The 17,868-nt window shown below is 54.6% G+C and overlaps 1 long non-coding RNA gene across 1 annotated transcript in view; it reads left to right on the forward strand.

Annotated features, from left to right (window-relative positions):
• The window catches only part of LOC140850025 (uncharacterized), a 60,068-nt gene continuing 42,200 nt past the window's right edge, over positions 1 to 17,868 (forward strand). The window contains exons 1-2 of the long non-coding RNA XR_012132673.1: positions 1 to 603; positions 15,988 to 17,012. This is a non-coding gene — a long non-coding RNA (uncharacterized lncRNA). The remainder of the gene's footprint in view (positions 604 to 15,987; positions 17,013 to 17,868) is intronic.

The following is a 17,868-nucleotide window of genomic DNA, read 5'->3' on the forward strand; positions in this document are numbered from 1 at the left end:
AGGGAGCCAGTGGATCTGGCTCATTAGCAAGGGGCCTCGCTGGGACTGGAATGGGGAGGAAACAATGAGGGATGGAGATCACTTGCACACCCAGACTTGTTCTCCAGCGATGCCACCAGGACGCTCTGGAACACTGAGTTCTCATCTGCCCTTGCCTCCCCCAGGTGTGAGGGCTGGCGGGCCTGCCAGGCACCAGGTGGGGCTCCACGCAGGTGCTCCTGGCCAGCCAGGATCGTGGCCTGGATGGAAGATCCCCACAGACCACAAGGAAGCCAGCCCTGTGGTCTGGGACCATTTCCTCCCAACCTGCTGCCTCCCCACCCCAGCAGGGCCAGGGACACTGAGCACATCTCCAGCCCCCCTCGGCTGGGTCACCAACCTCCAACTGGGGTCCAGAGTGTCTGCAATCCCAAGGAATGGCAGGAGAGACCCTGAGCATCTGTTTTTCCAAGTTGGTACCATGACACTCCACCTTCAGGCACAGGGTGATTTCGTGCATTTCTGTGTTCTTTGTGTTGTTCCTTCCTATGACTTCACTGTGATCTTGAACTGCCCGTATCCTGGGAACTCAGAGCTGTTTGCGGGCTGTATCACAGGACCAAGGTGAGTGCCAGTCGGGAGGGACCAGGGAGACACGGACACAGGGACACAGCGCACAGCAAAACAAAGGCAGCTGGTGCTGATGCAAGTACTGATGGAGTCACTGCACTGGTCCTGCCCTGGTGGGGGCGCTCGACTGACAGATGTCTCAGCTGAGGAGTGTGGGTGTGGAGAGCGGCCCGAGGGGTGGTGTACGCGGTGTCCCTTCACTCCAGCTGCGGGAGGTGCTCGGGCACCTCTTCCCTGCAGGCCCCAGCATGCCCCATACTGTGGGCACACTCCTCCCCCAGCTTTCTTGCTCCCCATGCCAGCATGCTCTCCAGCTCTGCCTGAGTCCTGTTGCCCTGTCCCCGGGCTGTTGAATGCCAGGGTCCTCCCTGTGGCTCCTCCCAGGATCCTTGCTGCCAACCAGCCCCTCCCATCATCCTCTCTTCTGTGCCCCCCCCTTCCTCAGCACACCAAATGGCACCCCTGGCAGGTTCCCCCTTCTAGCACTTCTGTGCCTCCTCAGGCTGTCCCGCTGATCTCCGACTCTAACCTGGGGAGCCCCCTAAGGGCCTGCTTGTTCTCTCGGCCCCCGCCAGGGCTCATCCCCAGAGACTTTGCTCCCTCCCCAGCAGGTGGACAAGCAGTCACACAGTCACCAGGCCTGGCCCAAATCTCCACATCACAATCCAGATTTTGTCCATTAATGATATCGATTTCCTCTGCTGAACTGCCAGGAACAAAGGCAGCTTTGGCAACTGGGCAGTTCATTAAGTCCCGCCATCCCCAGGGACTGGTCACCAGTACACGCGGGAGTGGGGGGCCAGGCCAGGCCGACAGGGCGGCTGACACAGGGGGCCTCGGCAGTACTTGGACAGGGGAGGCAGGAATGGGGGCCCCAGACAGGCCTGCAGGACCCCTGTCCCACCAGATCCACACACCCGACTCCCACCCAGCCTCCCTGCCATCTTCCTGCCTACCCACCCACCTCCCTCTGCCAGGCCTTGTGCTGGCACAAGATTAGAGATTCCCAATACTAAGTCTGCCTCAGGGAGCACCCCTTCCTGTAGGAACGCTGACCCCCGAACTGGATGGTTAGGGTAACACAGAGGAGACAACCCCAGACGGTAGGCTGGCTTGCGCTAACTGCGGAGTGACCCTTAAGCCAGGGACTCAGCGGGCCCGGGCCAGGGCCAAGCGGGGGCAGCAGCTGCATGGGAGCATTTTGGGAGTTTCTGTGATGCACTGCAAGCTTCACTTCCCTTGTCCCGGGCTGTGTCCTTGGCTGCGGTCGGGTGGCAGGCATGCTGACATCCCGGCCTCTGGAAGTACTCAGCTGCTCAGCTGTTCCATCAGCAGGTGTTCACTAAGTGCCTACTATGTATAGGCAGTAACCTTGGGGATACAGACGTGGCCCCTTCCCTCCTGTGGACTCTGAATCTGGAAGTGAGCGTCCATTTGTTGGTCTGAAACCACATCTGTGCCCTGGGGAGGGGGTTAGGCTGGCCCGGAGGAGAGACTGAAGTTTGCGTCAAGACTGTGCGAGGACCCTCCCAAGCTTCTCTTCTATCAGGCCAAGTTCTACCTCAACACCCTCCTGCCCTTCCCCAGGGTGGACTCCAGGGAAGGGGTTTGGGGATAGCGGTGGACATTCAGCCCCGAAAATGCCAGGCTGGGAGTGTCTCGGTCCCTTGTGGCTGCCGTAACAGTACCATGGACTGGGTTTGTTTGGCTTAAACAGTAAACATGTATTTCTCACGGCTCTGGACTCCGGGAAGTCTGGGAACAAGATGGTGGTGGATTTGGGATCTGGTGAGGGCCAGCTCCCCAGCTCACAGATACCAGGAAGGCTTCTTGCTGCATCCTCACGTGGTGGAAGGGGCGTGGGCGCTCTCTGGGGTCTCTTTTATAAAAGCCCTAATCCCATTCCTGAGGATTCAACCCTCATGACCTAATCACCTCCCAAAGGCCTTGCCTCCCAGTACCATCATCCTGCAGGTTAGCATGTCAACATATGACTTTTGGGGGGACACAGATGTGCAGTCTATAGCGTGACGCCTCACATTCCTTATCTTAAGCCTCACCAGAACCCTAAGAGACAAATACCATAATCCCAATTTACAGACCAGAGAGCTGAGGCTCAAGGGAGCTGATTATCTCACCCAAAGTTTGCATGGGTAGAAGATAACCAGTCTGGCTCCAGAGCCCAGACCTTTCCGCAGCACCATGTTGTCCGGGAAACATGCAGCACCTCCCCCCTCCTGCTCACGTCTGAACACCGCAGGCGCACGAGCATCCTGACCCCCTGGAAGATTGCTTCCTCTCAAGGCTTTGAAGGAGATTATAGGGAGAGTGCCAGCGGGGACACGCCCTTCCCTTCCTTAACTTGGGCCTCCCTCTCCCAGCTTCTTCCCAGTCCTGGAAAATCCTATCCCCACTCTCCACCTTGCCTGGTTCCAGAAGACTCCCAAGAAGGCTTCTCGTGACTCTATTTAAATCCCCACTTTCGGCACTCGGAACCGGTTCTGCTTTCCTGGTGAGCTCTGGGTCTCCATCTGGTTTGGAGGCTATTTTGATCTGCCGGATGCAGATTAGCTGCCGTGATCTGGGGCTGAGTCGCTGGAGAGATGCCTTTATCTACACAAGGACAATTTAAAAACTAACTCAAAGCACAGAGAACAAAGAAATACCTTCCTCTTTCTGTCTCTAGCACTCTCCATCCCGTTTCTACAAGTAATTGCTGAAGGATTATTGCTTCAAACAGGCTCTTGTTTGTCTGGAGTGTGGGGTGCGGCACGGTGGGCTGAGGACTGGCGGCTTCTGGCATCAGTGCCAGGTCAGGAAGAGGGCCACTCCTGTGAGCACAGGGCTGGGGGTGACCTTCCGAGGTGTCACGGCTTCGTTCATGTGCTCCAGTGTAAGCTTGCCCTGGATGAATATCACCTGTCCCCTCTCCCATCATGGAGAAAGGGGCCTTCAGGTCTGCCCTGGCCGGAGCCCAGAGAGGGATAATTAATTACATCGTTGATGCCTGAATGTTTCAGTAGTGGGTGACACCTGAGAATATGGGCTTCTGCATCGGCCAAGGGTGTCCTGGCTTGGGGAAAGGGGTGAAGGGAAGGACAGCAGCCTTACCATCTGCAAATTTTTTATGTGCTCCTCACAGGGACCCATAGCAGAGAGCTTGACTCCACCCTTGATAGGTGACCAGCTCAGAGGAGGGACATTCTAGTTCACCTGCGGCAGGAACAGAATTCACACACACCTTCCACCAGAAGGCCCGGCCTCCCCTCTGTGCCCCGGCTGCCCCTGGAAGAGTTCTGAGGGGCTGGCGAGGGTTTGGATGAGCGGGGAGGGAGTGAGAGAGACGGAGAAGAGGGGTGTAGTTTTCTCTTTCTATCCTCTTTCCTCTCCTTCCCACAGCCGTCCACCCTGAACTCACCCGTGGCAGCTGTCCCTTCCTCTCTGGGCTGCACGTGCCCCTCATGGTGGTCAGTGGTGATGTCCACACTGGCGGTCAGCCGTGGCCTACCAGGGGAGAGAGGCCTGTCCTTTCGGTGACCTGGGACTCAGGATGGGGAAAGGACACCTCAAGGGGGGGCCACTCCAGGCTGGGATGGGGGGTTCATACCTGTGAACCCTGAACCTTTAGTCTAGACTTGCTGGCTGGGTATGTGGCCTCCCTTCAGACCAAGGCAGTGGATGGAGGTGGGCAGCGTTAGGGACCCTGCATTCACATCCTTGCCTAAGAGGTCGCTATCATTACCCCTCTTTGCGGATGAGAAGACAAGGCTCACAGGGCATATGCACAGCAAGGTGTAGCTACGGCCTTTGAACCCAGGTCTGTCCTGTTTCAAAACTAGAATTTCTTATAGAAGAAAAAAAAAAACTACAAGTAATGTTTCTGGAGGGCTAACTTGGTCATGCTCTTGGCTGAGCGATTTGCAGACACACTCTCAAGTGATCCTTACAGGGCCACTGTTGCACAGATAAGGAGACCAGAGCCAAGGAAGGTTAATCCTTTGCCATGAGTGACACAAATCTTAAGTTGGGGCCAGCCCCAAAGCCTGTGCTCTTAACCCCAAGGCAAGCTACCACGCACGAATGGACCCCAAATAGATAAAACAGAGGGCTCACACTTTGTGCAGGGCAGGAGTAGGCACTGTTTGGGTTGGGGGTGAGAGGAGGGAGTTTTCAGAGGGAACCCATTCTGAGTGCCTCCCCCCGTCCCTGGAGTGGCCCCGCTGGAGTTAGAGTGAACACCTTTGGTTCAGGGGTCTGCCTCATGGCTGGGAGGTGCTCCATGAGGGCAGGCCTGGGTCCTAGGCCTTTGGGTACCCAGCTGAGGTCTGACAAGTGTCACAGACCAGGACATGAGGCTCAGATAAGCGAGCCCATACCACAGCAAAGCCCACGTATGCCTCCTATCTCATGACACCCATTCTGCAGGTGTCAAAACTGAGGTTCAGAGAAGGGCAATGCTGCATACTTAGAGCTTAGTCCCACCGGCAGAATCTGATTCCTGAACAATCAGACTGAAAACAGTTCTGCCCTTCAGGACAGGCCCACCCTAGGTTCCTTCCCATAGGAGTGATTGGTTGTGGGGCTGCAGCTTGGCCGGCCAGAGGGGTTAGTCATCAGGAACTTTCTTAAAGGAGGGCTGTGAGTGATATTTCAGCTGGTGCAGACTGCCTACCCTGAGTATGCAGGCGGTGAGTTAGATGCTGAAACTTTGATGGCTACTTTCTATCTGTAGCAGGGGATATGGCTTTCCATATATGGCAATGACATAAACTTCAGTTTTTAGAAGCATTTCTGTAAATAAAAATGAGTTAATGTAAAGGCAAATATGAATGAATGTGATTTGACTTCAGAGAAACTATGACTTAAGGGGTTCTGGAAAGGGACCCCTGGCTTTGTGGTATCTCCCTCATAAGCTGTGACAATTCATAGACTTCAGACAAGGCATTGGCCACTCTAGGAAACCTCTGTTCAAGTCACAGGCTGCCAGAGCTAGAAGGCATCTTAGGATGCAAACGTACCTGTCAGGGAGGAGAAAACTGAAGCCAGAGCTGAGGTCGTAGAAGGCCACATGCCCTCTCAGAAGGAGCCTTGTTCTGATTCACCCTCTCTCTCAGACCCAGGGGTACAGGGCCGGGCCAACGGCCCTTCCCCAATTGTCCCCACCAGTGTGGTGGAGAAGCACTGGGTGAGTTTTTGAGCACAAGAGGCTTCAAAATTACCTAAGTGACTGAAAAACTGGCCCATCCCCAGAGATTCAGATTAGGAGGTTTGATTTGGGGGCGGTACTCAGGGAAACTGTTCTATAAAAATCTCCCAGCTGCCCACCGTCAACTGGAGACCAAGGCCCCGATGTGAGGTGCTTTCCACAGTACAGTAGGTGGTTATCCCCTCCCTCTGCTGCATTTCCCAGGCTCCCCCAATACCTAGTGCAGAGAGAGAGAGAGAAAGGAGACAGGCAGAGGAAGGGAGCGAGAAGGCAAAGGGGACAGGAGGAGAGAAAGAATAGAAGTAATCACAGCCTTTGGACCCGGGCAGGTCTGGCTTCGAGTTCTGGCTGCACCTTGACAAGATGTGTTACCCAGAGCATCTTTCTTAACTTTGAGACTGTGGCTGACCTCACAGGTAAAATGACGAGAATATTAATTAGAACTTCAATATACTGTAGTGAGTTTTAAATGAGATATTCCATGTAAAGGGTTTAGTACAGTGCCTGGCATATGTTGAGCTCTCAATGACTGCTAATTCTTAGCATCATCTTCTCTACCATTATGGCCAGAAGCTGTTGTTAAGAGAAGCCAGGGACTTAGTTGGAACATTCTTGAGGGCAGAGAAGGCATTCATTAAGTGGCTCAGAATGAAGATGGGCAGGAGCTGAGGCAGAGCGGACTTAATTCCCTCGCACACCCAGGGGAAGGGGTGTCTTTTGGAGATTTGCGTTGCCTTTAGTTGATGGCAATTTTTCTGTCCTTCACTGTGCAGAAAAGAAAATGAAACCCTAACAAAGTTCCAGGTTTAATTGAAATTTCCTGGGATCTGTTATTACATCGCTGTGATTGTTCTGGGCCGCTAATGAGCCTGTGCTAGCTGATTATCCAAGTGTCTCTCCAGTCACTGTTCCATTATTGCATTATTAATGATCAGATATGATTGTCACAGCCGACAGCTTGAACATCAAACGGGCAGAGACAAGCCAGCAAGCCTAACAGGTGGACAGATGGCCAGGGTGGGGTGGGGTGGGGCCAGTGGGCAGGGTGTGCTGGCCAGCAAGCTAGTACCAGAGTTGGAGGGCCACGGGGTGTGGATACGGGGGTGATGAGTAACTGAGGGGCTGGCGCCATGCCACAGGCGGTGGGCCGGGTGTGGTGACAGCTTAGAGGCCAGAACTGAAAGAGCCCATGAGGGCACCTCCCTACATGCTGGTGAGGCCTAGGCGTCAATAGCTCTCAATTGTGTGCTTCCCTGGAGAAGTAGCCCATGGCTCATGATGAACAGAAACAAACAAAAATCAACATTTCCTGATGAATGAAGTCTTCAGGTTCTGGGAAAAGGGAAAAGGCCAATGTACAGCGCAGAGACGGGGAGAAGTCCGAAAGGGTCGTTCTTCCTACACAAGCCTGGCCTGCGTTTTGAGGAGACACCCCACCCCATCCCCGATGAGACCAGACCTATAAAGTTGGGGCTCACAGTGCAGCGGGAGAGGGTACCTGGGCCCCGGAGGCAGCCATCTGTCCTGCACACTGCGGGGGAGACCTATCTGGAGACCAGAACTGGGTAGGATGACCTCAGCAGAGCCCTCCTAGCCCACTGCCCCTCTACCCCAGACGGCCTGGGAGGGAACCCATGTACTGGTACTATAAGAGAAGTCTAAAGAGTTTTCTGGCAGTTTCCAGAAAACCTGTTGGCCAGGGCTAATGTCTTCTTTGGAGAGGGTAGTAAACGGCTTCAGGAGTCTGACTGCAGAGAAGAGCGCCGTTCCACGCAGCCCCATGGTGGGGAGGGAGGCCCATTTACTCTAGAGAGCCCTCGATTCCCCAGCTAGGCTTCCCAGCCTCACCCTGGGCACCCCAACCCCCAGGTCTCCCCCGCCTTTCAGGAGGCGTCCTTTCCTGAAAACACCAGACAGGATGAGGTCATATTAGGCACTCACTTGTTGCCAAATTTCATTCTTCAAAGATCAACATTGTGCTAACATGAAATACAAGCCAGGAACAGGGAAGAGGAGGGGGACAGATTGACGGAACGGAGGGGGGATAACCCACGAGGAGGAGAGAAGAAATTGACATTTGAACATAGTTTTACAATCGGCAAATTGATCCCCAAGCCACCCACCGCCTCCCCCAGTGGTAGGCATGGGGGCCGCTGGGGTTTCCCAAAGCCCACGGTGGGGGCCACCTGTTCTGTTACCCCTGCTGCCTCCATCTCTCAGTCTCCATGGCGAAGGGGCAAATAGCTGGGGGCTCATGCAGCCATGGTTTCCCTGGCAACCCTCAGGCGGCAACCCACCCCGAGTGTGCAAACTGGTTTGTCCCCACCACCGCTGTGATGCAGAGCTATTTGGAGCAATGGGGGTCTCTCTTCTATTAGCCACCCACAGTCCCACCAACACACACACAGGGGTCCCCCTGTGTGATCCTGCCCCCACACTGGGCTCCTGGCTACCTGTCTACCCATGGCACCTGCCTGAACCCATCCCACCTGCAGGGGGCTGGGCTGACCAGCCAATCACAGAGATGTGCTCAGAGAGTGCAGGCCGAAGGCAGAGTCCTTTGGGTGGCATAGCCTGGACACCTTGTCCTCCAATCCTCAGGGAGCACAGAGGAGCTTGAACTAGGAGGATGCCCTTACCCCCCTGTGCCCCCATGACCCTGGGCCGGTCAGTAATAGTTTATGATGAACACAAGCGTAATCCCCCCTGGCATATCTTTTGTCCTCCTTAAGTAAGCAGAACAGCTTTTATTATCATCTCCAATTTATACAAGTCGAAGAGGAGTGCCAGAGAGGTTACCTGACCTACTGAAGGCCAGGCAGCTAGAAGTGGCAGGCTCAAACCAGTACGCCACGGAATGTCTGGTCTGAGGATGTCTGGGAAGATCTTTGCTCCCAGTGTATTGATCTTGCTGTGGGTAGGCAAGGAGTATAGAGAAACTGTGGCTCTGCCCTCAGGAAACTTCTGGAAGATACAGGACCTGTTCAGATGTGTGCACACCTGCATTCACATGCATGACTGCATGCTGTTGGCCCATGTTCTGCGGGCTCATGACAGCTGGGGGTGGGGAACCTTCCTTGCAAGGGAATTAATTGTCTGCTGCTCTGGGCTGAGTGTTTGGGTCCTCCCCCAATTCCTATGTTGAGACTCTAACGCCAGTGTGATGGCGTTCAGAGGTGGGGCCTTTGGGCGGTGATTGACGTTTAGGAAGTCAGGAGGGTGGGGCCCCACAATGAGGTTATTGGCTTTACAGAGGAGGAGGAGAGCACGGCTCTCTCCTTGTCCCCACTCTGTGGGGGCACAGCAAGAGGGCAGTGACCTCTACACCAGGGAGTGAGCCCTCACCAAGACCCAAATCTGCCTGCATCTTGATCCTGGACATCCCAGCCTCCAGAAATGCGAGAAATAAATGTCTGCCATTTAAGATCCCCCGTCTGTGGCGTTTTGTTAGAGCAGCCTGGACGGACTAAGACACCACGTGCATTCTCTACGGTTTCCCCCGCAGTGCAAGAGCCTGGAACTCCCTCCAGCTGGGGTTCCTCAGAGCCAGGAGGAGCAGGGAGTTTCTTGGTTCAGCTCTCTGAGGGCTGCTGGGCTGAGCGGAGCTGAGCTGTCCCAGAGGAGAGCTGAAGTCTGAGAAACAAGGGCTGCGTTGCCCACCACCGCAGCGGCTGGGCTCGAGAGCAGGGGCTCCAGAATAAGGAACGGGAGGGGCTGGGACGCCCGCCTCGGCAGGCTGGGAGCGCAGGGCTAGGCCAGGGAGGCTGGTCAGCTCCTCCTTCCGCTCTCCCAGGCAGGGTTCCTCAGCTGCCTCCCACACAAGCAGGGAGGAGATGGGCCTGCGGCTTTCTCAGCACCACTGGAAGCTCCTGGAGAGGCCATGCAAGAGGGGTAAAAGCCCTGGGGGCGGCTTTGGCAAAGTGAAGACCCCCGAGCCCAGCGTCAGTGCCAGAGCAGGGATGGTGCGGCTGCCACAGGTGGGTCCTGGCAAGGCCAAACCCCCTCACCCTGCCTCAAGTGGGACCACCCAGGACTCCCCACACCTTTCCCGGGAGAGGAGCATCTGTCTTGTTCCTGACGTTCTCCCAGGAAGGCAAGTCCACCCTGGCAGCTGCTTTCCATATCTCACAGTCTTTATCAGGAAATTTAGGTTGGACAGGTTTTCCAGGGTCCTGTGCCAGGTAAATTGCATTTATGTTGTCTCAGGTGCCCCTCACCACAGTCCTGCAGGGCTGGAAGGGTAGTACTATGCCCGTTTCAGTCACCGGGAATCCAAGGCTTGGGCACTTTGGGTGAACCAATTCCCCACAGGTGCCAACTCCCAAGGGCCAGAGCTGGGATTTGAATGCTTTGATTTAAAGTCCTGCATCCTGTTTCCCTGATAATTGGCCACAGATCCGACCGAAGTGCTGTCATGGTCCTCTATGGGAGAAGTAAATCTCTACACTACCTGGCAAACTTGGCAGTCACCTCCCTGGGCCAGAGACTAGCTAGAAGTACCAGGGGGGAGGTCTGGTGCCACTCTTGTGCCCTCCGACCCACCCCAGACCCACCCCTAAGCCAGCTGCTCTGCGTAGAATAGATGTGGAAGATTCTGTAATCCTTGTCATCCCGCCTGTGCCCACCCTTTCTGCTCTAGTCTAGAAATGTTGAGTTGATTATATTCTGTGCTCAATCACCAGAAATAATCAATCTGTAATTAAGAGCATCCCCCAGCCCTTCCCAAGCCTTCCTCAGGCCTCCCGCTCCTTCAGCCCCCACCTGCCCGGGCCACCGCCACCCCCTCACTTCCCCTCCCACCTGCCTTTCCAGCATGGAATCATTTTAATGAGATTTCTCTGTTACAAATGACCAGTTTGTAATAATTATATTTTGTGCAGCAATCGTGGTTTAAAAATGATTTAAAGCAGGGAAGGCTCCAATTTATTAGGCATCAAATTTTCTGTGTTGAACTTTTAACTGGAAGCTGCAGCTCAGACACGGAGGGGGCCATCTCTGCCACCCTGGGCTGAGCAATAGTCCTGAAATATTGATGGTCTGTGGAGAGAAATGTAGCCACAGAAATTTAACTTTTATTAAAATAAATGAACCTCAAAACAACAGCTTGGCTGTCCTGGGTGTCCCACCCCTGCAGCACAGGGAATGAAACCAAGCAGAGGAGAGTGAGAGGGGCTGCCACCCAGAGCAGGGGGAGGCGAGAGGAGCGTGAGCTTTGGGACTCACCGTCTGACGCGTTTCCAGGCAAGACTTTGCTGCCTGAAGACATCTTCATCCTGTGCACCCATTGGCCCATTTTTAATTCTGTGAATAGCTTTGGTGAGAGTAGGTCCTGAGGAGTATTTGGGACTTCCACCTCTGGGATTCACTTGGGCTCGAATCTGAGGCTGGCTACTTTCTACCTGTGTGTGATCTTGGGCATCAGTCAACCTTTCCAAGCCCAGGGGAGAATTCCCTGCCATAACACCTATAGAGCCCTTTGTTCAGAGCTCGTATGTAGCAGGCACTCAGTGCATGATAGATATAACCATTTTACTATTACTTTGCATCTGTTAACTTATGAGGTCCTCACATCCTGTGTGGCACATACAGTAGTTGTCATTGTCCCCATGGGGAATGACAGCTTGGACAGGTGAAGTGCTGCCCCACTGTCATATCTAGGTGGTGGAGCTGCATCAGAGCCCCAGGGCTCCCTTCCAGCCCTCAGCCCTAGCACCCTTTCCACAGTACACACCCATAAATGGAAGCATCTTCGAGGAAGCAGGATTGCCATTGCAATCAAACCCAGGAGTGTATGACTTCAAAATAGAGCTAGAAAAGTTCAGGTCCCATACTGGGGAGACCATCTTGGTGCAAAAGGTACTGAAAGTAAAGAGGTGGCTGAGGGAGGCTAAAGGGACCCTTTCCCTTCAGATTGTAGAGACTTCTGTGTGTCACAGGCACAGCACCTCTGGGTTATACACTTACTAGGGCCAGCCTGGTGTGCGGTTGTGTATTTGCCATGTCCCTGACTGGATCATGAGGTCCTGAGGGGAGGGGTTCTGTCTTACTCATCCTGGGCCCCCTACTGGCTAGTCCTAGAAGGACACGTAGTAAGGGTGTAGCAGCCTGAACTGCAAGCCTCCTGAGGGCAGGGATCGTGTCCACTCTGCTCACTGCTAGAAGCGGACCCAATGCCTGGCACTGAGCAGGTGCTACATAATGACTTGTGGGGTGAGTGGATGAACGCACGAGCCCGTGCTTGTAGGATTGGGTGGAATGGTCTCCCCCTTCCTGACCCCACTCTCTGGAGAGGGGAGAGTAGTGCCCAGAGGTGCAATGACCCCAGAAGATGTCTGCAAGGAAAACGGCTCCCGTTGCCTGGCCATCTGGGACTCCAGCTCCTAGACCAGAAGCATAAGGAGTTGCAAAGCTCCCCAGCCGTGAGCTCTGTGATCTTAGGAATGAATCATGAGTGTAGGTCGGGGGTCAGTTCCTGGTAGGGTGGCATGGGGAGAGCAGGCAGGAAAAAGGAGCAGCAGATGGAGACAAGGGTGTCCCCGTTCTGTCCAGTACTTGGTCCTCCCTGCTCTGGTCTCCTGGTCTCCCGCTCAGCACCTTCATTCTCTGACCACCTGCTGGTTGAGAGGATCTAGACCTCCTTTCTGTCCGTGGTCCGCTGTCTGGGCCTGGGTGGGTGCAGAGGGCATGCACTGGTCCACCCCAGCTGCATGAAAACGATTCTTGCCCCCCTACCCACAGCACCTTGCCGGACTTCCCTCCACTGTGACACCCGCGGAGGCAGGGCTGGTGGAGCCACGCTTCTCTCTCCTACTTGCTGCTGTCTCCTGGGAACAGGTTTCAAACTGCAGCAGGGAATATCACGGAGGAAATCAGGGACCTCCTGAAGGGCAGGGGACTCCAGGGAGCTGTAGGAGGCCAAGTCCTCTACTGGAATACTAGGAGGTGAAATGCGATGCAATGTTGTACCCTCCAAAGAGTTTTGAATTTGAATTCATCCAAGCCACTTGTCCTGGCAAGGTAATTGCCTCCAGGCAAGAGGCTGAGTGACCTGTGGCTTCCCACGTCCCACATCTCCACCCTCCTTGGTGCTATGTCACCGGATGTTTAACCAAAACCACAACCCCAGGGTGGTTGGTACTTGGGGGCTCTCCTCCGGGAGGTGGAATGTTGTAGTGAAAGCCGTGCCGTGTTTATTGGCAAAGCACCAAGTTTCAAGCATCTGCTCTGCCCCAAACTAGCTCTCTGGGCTAGTCACAAGCCTGGAGACGCAGTCTTTTCTTCTGTAAAAGGGGTTGTGAGTGTAATACTTGCTCTCTCCACATTCCTGGCCTGGGCACGTCTGGAGAACAGAAGCCCAGGTGGCGACTCCTCTTTGCTCCTGGTCGGGGCCCAGAGCCTGACCCAGGGTCAGTGCTGACTGGATGAAGGGTTTTCAGGAGGGGCACAGAAGCTGCCCCCTGGGGACGGACAGAGGGATTGTCCCCCCCTGTGTCTGCATCCTCCACAGTGGTCTTTCTCTTCTGGATGCCTGAGCTGGCAAATCGGCCTTTCCCGCTGCCTGTTCCCCACCCCACACACCTCCTCCCCAGGGTCCTCCTCTGCCCCGGCAGCACACTGCTGTCTCTCCTCGATCAAGTTCTCCCATGTCTCCACCGCCGTGTTTTGGACTTGCCTTGTCTGACCCCACCAGCACCAGTCCTCTGTGCCGCATGCCCTGCCCCTGGTCCACACCGTCAGCTCTTCCCTGGACTCACACACGGGCCTGCAGCAGGGCCCTGCCAGCCAGCCTGGCTCTCTCTCCCTGCCTCCTAGAGTGAGCTTTCTGAATAGGTAACTGACCATGTGACTCCCTAGCTCAAAATCCTTCAGAGACTTAGCATTATCTTCTCTTCAGCAACAGCCACTATTTATCAAGTACCTACATGCACCAGGCACTTTGGACAGAGTCCTATCTCGTGGGCATACAGACCAGGCCCTTCATGAGCTGGCCCTGCCCTGTGCCCCCCATCTCCCTGGGCTCCAGGCACAGCGACTGCCTGCAGGCGCCACGTGTGCCAAGTACCCTCACACCTGGACCCGTGCATCTGCTCCACACCCCCTGCCCAGGGCACTCTACCTTCTCCCGAGGCTCCATAGGTCCCTTTGAGCTTCAGTGACTCATCTTAGACTCGATGCTGCCCTCTCCCCCAAGAACCCTTCCCCAAGTCACCAGGCTAGGTTAAATGCCACCCGATGGCCCCACTTACCCCCTGTATTCTAAGCATGTGGCCCAGTGGTCCCCCCACCCCTCTGAGTGGATGAGGCAGGACCACATCTTATGCCCCACCATTTTTCCAATGCCCTGCAGGGTCTCAGGATAGGCGTTCTGAGTGAATGACTATATTTATTGTCTCGTGTTTATAAGCTTTTTCATTATTTTTAAGTTTTTTTTCTGTGTGTTTTTCGGCAGCAGGGACAGGCCTGCTGAATAACAATCGCAGCTATAATTTAATAGGGGCTCGCTATTCTTCAAGCATCTGCTAAACTCTTAAATTCGTTATCTCATTACATCTTCGTTATGTGAGGTATGTACTATTAGATGTGATTATCTACATTTTGCAGGTAGGGAAACTGAGGCTTGGAGAGGTTAAAGCCAACATCTGCGATTGAACCTGTGTGTCCAATTCCAGTGCTTGGACACCTGACCATTGGGCTATACTGCCACCACCCACCCCCTGAATTAATCTTCCCAGCCCAGCCCCCTGGGGAGGAGGCTCAGGCGCCCCAGTCTCCTAGGCAAGGCTTGGCCTCCGCAGCGCTCTGTGCTTATTGTCTCTCTGTGCTGGACACCACCTGCACCAAACAGCAGAGGGAAGGCTTGGCACCTCTTGGCACCGCTTGTCAGTGTGGCCTGGCTCCTTCCTGGGAGCAGCCTGGTTTCAGGCCTGGAGGTGGTGCAGGGGGGTGGCCCCCAGGGAGGATGAACCAGGGCTGGCTCCCCACTGGCTCTCTGTTGAATGACAGTGGGTGGAGAGCTTTGAGGGCCCTCAGGAGACTGTTAATTTTGGCTCAAGACAGTGGCGGAGCTAAACGACTGGAAAGCTCCTATAAGGAGGGCATGTGAGACAAGGCAGCTGCTGCTGGGGCAGCTCTGCCTCATGCCAGTGCCAAGATCAGGATACTTACCCAGGTGCCCTGGTGGGCGCAGCTTCTCCACCTGTGCAAGACGATGCTGTGTGGCCAATCACTGCCCTGTTGGGGGTCAGCAGCATTAAATGGGGAGGAAAAATGCTTCAGAGTCGGCCTTGGCCCCAGGAACTCACACATCCTGCCCAGCTAGCAACTCATCTGGGGAAACAAGTTCTAGAACTGATGAGGCAGGATTTCTTCTGCCTTACTTCCAGGAAGAAGAGATCCCAGGCTCAGGGTGGGGCCTCTGGGTGGCCGGCCAGGCTGTGCACACAAGTCTTACAGGGCAGTCCAGTTGGGCCCATGGCTTCTGACTGTCTAACAAATTGCCATGGAGAATAGGATATGACCCCAGAAACAGGAACAGTTTCCCAGAAACCCTTCCTGGAGGGGGAGTTTGCCCCAGAGGTCATTATGTCCTTGTTACACTACTTGTAACATCTTGTATTTCGACTTGTATACTTGAATACTTGAAAAAAACCCTCATGGTCTAGAGCATTGTTAAAGACTGATTCATAGATCTGCTGTGGCACCTGAGATTCTGCATTTCTGACAAGCTACCAGGTGGTGCTGAGCCCGCAGGTCCAGGAGAGTGTAGCTCCACCGCTTACTCAAGCGAATCTTCATCTGTAAAATGGGGGTGACTATAGCCACTTCTGCCGCTGCCGAAGGGAATAACAAGATGATGTGGGTGAAGCGCTCAGCAAGCGGGGGCTGCTGGGTGAAGTGCCCGGCACAGAGTAGGTGTGTGACACGCGTGTCTCCTCTTCCCTTGCTCAGACTCATTTTGCACCGTTTGGTGTGAGCTCATGAAGCAAGCACAGCAGACACTGTCCATCCACTTTACAGATGAGGGTCACTGACACGGCGGGTTGGTGGCTGAGGTGGACTAGAACCTGGGATTCTCGCCCCGAGTTCAGTGTTCTTCCCACGCAGCACATTTCTTCCCAGAGATTTATTTGTCCAAATTGATACTGATGGTGAAAATCCTTACAATGTTGCAGAAATCTGTGTGGTGCTCTCCCTGGGCAGGCAGCCACGGGCGGCCTTCTAGAGTCCTGGGAGAGAGGTTGGAACTTGGAAGATGGTGTTCCCATTACATGGCTCCCCTCTGGGCCTGCCTGCGTGTTCATCCCAACAAGCATTCCAGGAAGGAACAAACGCTTGGACCATCTTCTTCCCTGGGCAAGAAAGCAAGTGGATCAGAGCTACAAGCCGCCGTCTCCTTGGTGACTCAGGGGTCATCTCCGCTCCCTGACCCCAGCTAGCAGAGGCATCTGCACAGGAAGGGCTCAGAGGAGAGGGCAGAAGGCGTCCAGAGCCAGGCCTACATCTGGCCGCCGCGGCTCTGGGGGGGTCGGAATGGTCCAGCACAGTCTTCCCTTCCTCCCCGGCGCGCTCCACCACACGTCCGCCACTGCCTCTCAGCTGCCCTGCTTGCCTGCGCTGGACAAGGCCCAGGAAAATCTGGCGGGGGCTCCTGGAACCTCGTCCACATCACTTCATTTCTTCTCCCAGGGCATTCCCACTGCACAGTGGTTGCACTTGCTGGTCAGAAAGGCCAGCGGAAGCCCAGAGGACAGCAGAGGGCACATTCAGTGCTAGTCCAGGGCTATAATCTTGTGGACTGCATGACATCTGGGGCCTGAGCCCTGTTAAAGTCAAGGCCTCTGAATCCCACTGGGTTACTTGTCATAAGGGAATTCCAGACTGCCCTCCCGGACTGGACATTTCCAACTCAGCCATTTGCAAGTGTCCCCAGAGGCCTTCCACCTGGAGCTCTGGCCATTTTGCTGAGGCAGGAGAGTGAACCCCATGTGCTTCAAGGCTGCTGAGCAGTGGTGAGCTCCTCAGTCAGTGAGGTGTCGAGCCGAAGCCCCGCCTTGCCTCTCAGCCTGGCTTGGCCTTTCTTGATGAATCCCCACGGCCTCTCTGGGAGGCCGACGCCATCCTTGCTTTGCTGGCGGGGAAGCGGGGCCCCTGCGCCGCATTGTGCAACGGGACATTTGGCGATGCAGGAGGATTTCAGGTTTGTATTCCTCAAGAATGCCCACAGCCTCCAGTATCTTATTTGTAGGGAATCCCTGAGACTTGGGGGAAAGGTAGAAAAAGTGAAGCCTAGATTTGTTGTGAAGTATAACACTGGTGGGGTTTCTAGAAGAAGCATCCAGTCTGTTCCCTGTCTGGTGAAAAGGCCCAGAAAAGGGACATCACCACTTCACAAGCCCCTTCTAGCAGGTCAGGGACTAGTTGCCGATGGACTTCTTGAATACTCCACTAGAAGGACATAGTTTTGGTTGGGCAGCAAGCACCCCTTTAATCTTAGATTGCCAGCACCCAGCTGTCAGCCCGTTGCCTAACTAGTTCCAGAACCACCGAGGGGAATGGCAGGTGTTCCAGGTCCCATCAAGGGCCTGACAATCCAATGTGGCATGCACGTTACAGTTATAAGGTGCTTGAACATGCATGGGTTCATTGGGTCCTCATGACACCAATGTAGAGAAGGATGGGTGTCAGAAAACCAAGGGGCAGAGGTCAGGCCTTCTGCCTCAGTCCGAGGAAGTGGGATTCCAACCAAGGTCTTCCAAATTTGCATGACAGCCCGTAGCTTCTCTTAATAGCCAACCTGTATGCCCCCCAGGATCCGTGATGTCATGTAGAACATGTTCATGGACACGATCTCATCACCGTCCTGCGAGGCAGACAAAAGTAGGTAATCCCCCATTTTAGAGATGGTGAATCTCATATGCTCAACCTGTGCCCAGATGGTTTGCAGGGAGGGTGGGTTAGATGTCAGGAAGTGTAGGGGAGGACAGAAGCTGTGTGTCCAGCCCTAGGTACCCTATTTAGTAATGTCCTTGCTATAGCAATCTTACCACTTTCAC

This window comes from Manis javanica, chromosome 6, assembly GCF_040802235.1.
Source record: "Manis javanica isolate MJ-LG chromosome 6, MJ_LKY, whole genome shotgun sequence".
Lineage (NCBI taxonomy): Eukaryota > Metazoa > Chordata > Mammalia > Pholidota > Manidae > Manis > Manis javanica.